Genomic DNA, 7,032 nt, shown 5'->3' with positions numbered 1-7,032 from the left:
TTTGGCGTAGTCGGCAGGATCCATTTTTGAGGAAGCCTGGGTACAAAAGGTTGTTTTTTTTGTTTTTTTTTGGGTAAAGAAACAGTGGTTGCTGAAGAGGTGGACTTTATTATCCGGAGGTTACTTGGTGGCTATCATCATTCCTGGGAGGTTTTTAAGTACATTTGGTGTAAGAAAAAAAATATATATATATTTGTTTTTGTTTTGTGTAGTAGTGTAATGGAGGAGCAACTGAGAATGTTAACTGAGTTAGTGCAACAGCTGCAAGCAGATAATCAGCAGCTTAGAGAAGAATTGGATAGAAGATCAGGGAATGGTGTTAACAATACTGAACCCGTTAATCCTAATGCTTCTGATCAGGATGTTCAACCTCCTACACCTGTTAACGTTTCTGTACCTGAGCGTTATGTTTATGTTCCTCGGGAAAGGAAATGCCCCAGGTTTTCGGGTAAAAAGTCCCAGGATGATATGACTGTGGAAGATTGGGTAGAAGAGGTACGTAGATCTCTTTCAGTAAGACCAGTTTCTATAGCTGAAAAAGCTTTATTTGTATATGATCTCTTGGATGGAGAAGCTAAAATTGAAGTTAAGTTTCACCCCTTAGAGGATAGGGATGACCCTGAAAAGATTTTTATTATCTTGCTTGATATGTACGGATGTTCTCAGTCTTTTGTTGGTTTACAGAAGCAGTTCTTCCAACGTCGCCAGCTAGAGGGAGAGTCTCTGCGAGAGTATTCGCATGCTCTTATGATTTTAATGGAATCAATGAAACGTAAGAACCTTCAGGGTATTGGGGATCCAGATCAGACCTTACGTGATCAGTTTGTTGAGCACATGCGTGATAATGTACTGCGCAGGGAGCTAAAACGACATGTTCGGCTTAATTGTAGTCTGTCTTTCCTTGATGTACGCTCTGAAGCTATCCGGTGGGCAGAAGAGGGGGAAACTTTTAGTGCGCGGCCTCGAGCCCGTTCGTGTGCTGCAGATGTCCAGGTAGTGGGTGCAGAAGGACCTCATCCCTTTTCTCATAAGTCTTTTAATGACTTAGGAGAGGTGAAAGACTGTCTTCGTAAGCAACAGGCCCAATTAGATGCCATTTTGAAGCATTTGAACCTGAATTCCTCAAACAGTACAGGTCCCTTAACAGCTGTAGGGAATGGTGCCCCCCGCTCTAAAAATGCCCGCTTTCAAGCAGATGGTAGGCCTATTTGCATACGTTGCAATAGAGTAGGTCATATTGCAAGATTTTGCAGGGCTGAGTTGTCAGGTAATCAGATGAACATTGGAGGGGGGAATATAACTGGTCAGGGACTGTTAGTACATGCATTAAATAATCATGCTGGAAGTGACTCCTCAGTGCAGCAGGGAAACTAGCGCCCTCCGGTGTTGGGAGTCTGGCACCAGGAGGGGGTACCTCAGGCTCAAGTGAATTGTCATCTAAAGTTTTTTCACAGCTTATTGGACAATGTCCTGTAGTACAAGTGAAATTTGGTGAGGTTATAACTCCTTCTCTGCTTGATACTGGGTCTATGGTGTCGATGATAACTGAGGGTTTCTTTGAAAGTAACTTTCCAGCTCATGTTAAAGAACAGTTGCAACCATGTAGTTGGTTGAGTTTGAAGGCGGCCAATGGTTCAGAAATCCCTTATTGTGGCTACCTGGAGTTAGATGTTGAGGTTTTAGGCAAGGTTCTTCCTAAAATGGGCATTTTAGTTATGAGAGATCCAAAGGATCATGCTTCTAAGCAAAATAAGCTCTCCGTCCCTGGTCTCCTTGGGATGAATATCCTAAACTGCTGTTATCAAGAATTGTTTTCTCAGTATGGGGGAAATTTATTCTCGTCACCTACAGTACAGCAGGCAGAGAAAGAATGGAAGCAGGCCCTTGTGGAATGTCATAGCTTTAGTCTAATGGCTGAAACTGGGTTTGTGGGTAAGGCAGTTGTACAGTCAGGCCCAGCTATACGGGTCCCTGCTAGTTCCCTAAAATGGGTCCCTACAAACTATTGTCAAGGTATGCCTTCTGCTATGTCTTGTGTTTTCTTAGAGCCTCCGGCAGAAGGGGAGAGTGTTTTGCCTGCAAATATTCTGATAGCAAAGTGCCTCCTCCCTGTAGAGCAAGGTATGGTCCATGTCCCTATAGTTAATTTAGGGGTAAAGGATCAGTGGTTGAGGGCAAAGACTTTGCTAGGACAACTACATGTTGTTAATTTGCCTCCCCTTCTTGAGGTTGATCGGCCAGTAAATGTTGGTCAGTCGGAGGTCGCAGTTTGTAATCAAGCCATAGGAGTGTTAGGAGACTTTCCCCCTGGTAGTAGTGAGGTTCTCTGGCCTGCTTTAAATGCTGCGCAATCACAACAGGTTCAGAGTCTTTTAACTCGCTATAGTTCAGTGTTTAGTAAGGACGAGGGAGATCTGGGATGCACTGATCTAGTTCAACATGAAATACCCGTCCTAGACAATGCACCTGTTCGACAGCGGTATCGGCGGCTGCCTCCATCTCAATATGAGAAAGTAAAAGCACATATTAATGAACTGCTAGAACAAGGAATAGTTCGTCCCAGTTGCAGTCCATATTCTTCACCTATAGTGGTTGTACAGAAAAAGGACGGTGGTTTGCGACTCTGTGTAGATTATAGGCAGCTTAATGCCAAGACACGAAAGGATGCTTATCCGTTACCCCGGATTGAAGAATCCTTGGATGCTTTAAATGGCGCTCAGTGGTTTACAACCCTTGACTTAGCAAGTGGATACAATCAAGTTCCGGTTGCCGAGACTGATAAAGAGAAGACTGCTTTCTGCACACCGTTTGGGCTTTTCGAGTACAATCGGATGCCCTTTGGGCTGTGTAACGCGCCTAGTACTTTTCAACGATTGATGGAGAGAATTTTTGGCGACCAGCGGTTTCAGTCCCTCTTGTTGTATCTAGATGATGTTGTAATTTATTCCAGTTCTTTTGAGCAACATCTTCAAAGATTAGAGATGGTACTTAGTCGTCTTCAACAATACAATTTGAAATTGAAATTGAAGAAATGTCATTTTTTCCAGCAACAGGTGAAATATTTAGGCCATGTAATCTCTTCCCAAGGAGTATCTACAGACCCAGATAAGATTAATACAGTGGTTGAATGGAGACGTCCGACCAATGTATCAGAGCTGCGTTCTTTTCTGGGTTTTGCTTCCTACTATCGTAGGTTTGTGGAAGGCTTTGCTAAACATGCGGCTCCTCTACACAAACTGGTTGGAGATCTCCAAGGAATGGGGAAGAAGCGAAATTGTACTGTCAACACATCGTTGGAAGCGAAGTGGACACATCATGCAGAGGATGCATTTCAGACGCTAAAGCAGAAATTAGTGCAGGCCCCTGTATTGGGTTATGCTGACTTTTCTAAGCCATTTGTACTTGAAATCGATGCTAGTCAGGTGGGACTTGGGGCAGTATTATCTCAAGAACAAGATGGCCAGCGGCGACCCATTGCTTATGCTAGTCGGGGCTTGCGCCCCTCAGAGAGAAATATGTCAAACTATAGCTCCATGAAGCTCGAATTTTTGGCCCTAAAGTGGGCTGTATCTGAGAAATTTCGAGAATATTTATTGGGCGCCAAGTTTGTGGTATTCACTGATAACAATCCTTTGAGTTACCTTCAGACGGCAAAGCTAAATGCCGTGGAGCAACGTTGGTCATCTCAGTTGGCTCTTTTTGATTTTGAGATAAAATATCGCCCTGGGACTGCAAATCGAAATGCAGATGCCCTATCTCGTCTACCACGGTTTTCAGCTCCAGATAGTGTTCAAGCTGTGACCTCTGGCATTACAGTACTGCCAACACTGGCATGTATCCCAGTGCCAACTTTTGTAAATCAGGCAACTGCCTTAGAGATAGCAGCGGTACCAGCTCGGGAGAAAGCTGATATTCAAGCCCTCCAGGGGGCAGATCCTCATCTTGGTGCTTTTTTGCGTTACTGGAGAAGGGGACAGCCCCCCACAAAGATTGAGAGAGCAGGAGAGCCTAAAGAAGTTTTGGAATTCGTTCGCCACTGGAGGCGTATTAGAGAAAGAGATGGAGTTTTGTATCGAGAAGTCTTTTTACCACCAGGAAAGACTAGGACGTTTCAGGTGCTGTTGCCCCTGGTACTAAAGCAGGAAGTTTTAGAGAGTCTCCATGATCATCATGGACATCAGGGGGCAGAGAGGACCATGAATTTGATCAGAGAGAGGTGTTTTTGGCCAAATTTGCATCGGGATGTTGAGCAGTGGTGTGCTAAGTGTGAACGCTGTGTGGTGCTAAAGCTGTTTACCCCAAAGTTCGGACAACCATGGGCCATTTAATGGCATCAAGGCCACTTGAAATTCTGGCTATCGATTTTTCAGTTTTAGAGCGTGCTAGTGATGGACGAGAGAATGTTCTTGTGGTCACGGATGTATTTTCAAAGTTTACACAGGCCTATCCAACAAAAGATCAAAGAGCTAGTACGGTGGCCCGTATTTTGACAGAGAGGTGGTTTTACGTGTATGGTGTACCAACACGTATTCCTTCCGATCAGGGCCGAAATTTTGAAGGCGAGCTGTTTAAACACTTGTGCCACCTTTATGGTGTGCAGAAGAGTCGGTCTACACCTTATCACCCAGAGGGGAATGGTCAATGTGAGCGTTTCAATCGTACCTTACATGATTTGCTCCGCACATTGCCAAAAGATAAGAAGAAAAAGTGGCCTCAGTTTTTACCGCAGTTACTTTTTGCATACAACACCACTGCTCATCAATCAACGGGTTACTCTCCTTATGAGTTAATGTTTGGCCAAAAGCCTAAGCTTCCTGTTGATGCTCTCTTGGGGATAGAAGGGGAGGGAGAGTCAGATACAGCCCAGGAGTGGGTGAGAAGCCATCAGGACTATTTAGCATCAGTTTATGTCACGGCTAGAGATCAGCTGCAAATTGCAGCAGCACGTAGAGCAAGTCGTTACCCTGAGTCAGTGTCCATTTTGCCTGCTGGTGCATTGGTTCTGTGTCGGAATCATCCGTTAGGCCGTCACAAAATTCAGGATATGTGGCACTCTAAGGTGTTTGAAGTGGTAAAGTGCTTGGATGAAGTGGGAAGAGTTTATAAACTAAAGCCACATGATGGAGTGGGATCAGAAAAGAATGTGCATCGTTCCGAACTACGAGAGCTCCCGCCGGGGTATAGTGGTACTGCAGAAGAGTTAGTTGTGGCTAATCACCCTTCAAGAGTGGTACCCTCTTCAATTAGCCAGTGGCAGGAAAGTTTGGAGGGGGAGGATGAGTCTGAAGAGGAGGGAGGGATCATGTGTATAGCGCAGGGAAAGGGCCTACCCTTGGCTGTCCCATTTTGTGAGTTAAAAGATTTGGAGCATAGCGAGGAACCTCAAATAGAGCCAGTAGCTTACCCATCCTCAGTGGAAGAAAGTGAGGAATCTCAAATAGAGCTAGTAGCTTGCCCACTCCCAGTGGAAGAAATTGGGCAACGGGTCTTTGTACAGGAATCCCAATTAGAACAAGTGCCTTACCCCGTAGACCCCCAACACTGTGAGCATGCAGAAGACAGCCAAAGTGATCGTTTAGAGAGTATGCTGAGACGGTCAAGTAGAGTAAGGGCTGGGCATCATTCTAATCCATTCAATCTTCCAAGGGCAGTACGGCCCCTGGATGGTAGACAACAGGGTAGCCAAGCATCTGTAAATTATTTACATGTACCTTTTAGGCCTTGGCAATGAGGTGGTTGCGGTACCGGGACGGGTACTTTTGAATCCTGGGGTGGATGTGACCGGATTGAGACTACTTTCGCTTTAAGAGGGTGGGTAGGATAATTACACAGGTGTTTAAAGTCTCGCGACACTGAGAATCTATCGTTTGATCCCATTCCCTCTGGTATGTGTGTGCGTTGGAAGGACTGCTGCGACTAGTCTGTTATACGATCTTGTTAAAAAGTATCGTTCTATTTCGTTTCCTCTGGTATGCCTGTGTCCTAAAGGTCGCTGTGGATATTCTGCCTCTTCAATTTGGTGGAGTTAGCGACTTTAGTGATTGCTGGGCATTCTTAAGGGGTGTCCTGTATCAGGTAAAGATGCTGCGGTGGTGTTTTAAGAGTTGAACGTATAATTACGAGATATCGTGTAAATTAAGTGTGTTGCTACAGTTCCTAAAAGTAGACGCACTGCTTTCCAGAACAGGATGTGTAGCAAATAACCAATTGCTCGATAACACCTGAGATCACTAGCCAGGTAATCATGCTGCTGTTATTCTTATTGAAGTGTGGGGTATTTATTGTGTAATATAGAGAGATGGGAATGTTAAAACGTAACTGTTTATTGTAGCTTCGTTCATATTGGACAAAGGGGAAAAGCTTCTCTTCAATTGAGGTAGCCAGGTTAATCTGGCTGTTTAAAAAGGAGGTATGTAATTTGGATTTGTGAAATGCCCATGTCTTATACTGTGTATATTTGATGCTCCATTTTATTTGAAATGTATTAAATGTGTTTTTATTTATAGGAGTACTTTTGGCTGTTGATTGGGCAACCACTGTTTCTTTCCTTTTTGTATTTTTCTATTTATTTTCTTTTAAGTTTGATCTCCCTCTACTTGGGTTTGCGCTGTGGGTTTGTGTAGGAATTGAGTTCTTGTGTATTGGGTGTTTGCTTATTTGTTTATTCTTTGGATTTGAGGTGCGATCGAAATATTTTTCATACAGGTTTATTTTTGATGTGATTTTTGTGTTTAATTTTTTTTATTAAATGCCAGAACCCATTCCTTTATGCCCAGTGAGTGTTTAAATCTGAACCAGTAGGGGGGGAATCTGTTGAGTCTTTTTATATGTGAAGCTCGTATTTTATCATTGCTGTTAAATAAATTGTAAACTCCTTTGTACTCTGGCTTCTAATTCATTCACTTGAATTGCTTGAGCGGGTTGTCTTATTTCTCCCACTAAGTTGCTAAAGTGGGGGTGGCGTAGTCACTCTTAGTTGAATTATCCCAAATTAGGAATTTATATCCTATGGTTCCTATGCCTTTGGTCACA

The 7,032-nt window shown here is 43.8% G+C and overlaps 2 long non-coding RNA genes across 2 annotated transcripts; one reads left to right on the top strand and one right to left on the bottom strand.

Annotated features, from left to right (window-relative positions):
• Positions 1 to 197: 197 nt before the first annotated feature.
• LOC125140623 lies at positions 198 to 808 on the bottom strand. Its single transcript, XR_007139845.1, has 2 exons — positions 388 to 808; positions 198 to 349 (listed from the first exon to the last, which is right to left on the bottom strand). It is a non-coding gene; the product is annotated as an uncharacterized LOC125140623 (long non-coding RNA).
• Positions 809 to 5,857: 5,049 nt separating this feature from the next.
• Positions 5,858 to 7,013, top strand: LOC125140622. The gene is made up of 4 exons (XR_007139844.1): positions 5,858 to 6,075; positions 6,154 to 6,238; positions 6,332 to 6,409; positions 6,507 to 7,013. It is a non-coding gene; the product is annotated as an uncharacterized LOC125140622 (long non-coding RNA).
• Positions 7,014 to 7,032: the final 19 nt, after the last annotated feature.

The sequence above is a fragment of the Tachysurus fulvidraco genome, unplaced genomic scaffold, assembly GCF_022655615.1.
Source record: "Tachysurus fulvidraco isolate hzauxx_2018 unplaced genomic scaffold, HZAU_PFXX_2.0 HiC_scaffold_161_np12, whole genome shotgun sequence".
Classification (NCBI taxonomy): domain Eukaryota; kingdom Metazoa; phylum Chordata; class Actinopteri; order Siluriformes; family Bagridae; genus Tachysurus; species Tachysurus fulvidraco.
The sequence above is the reverse complement of the archived record's forward strand: the minus strand, read 5'-3'. Positions and strand labels throughout refer to the sequence as shown.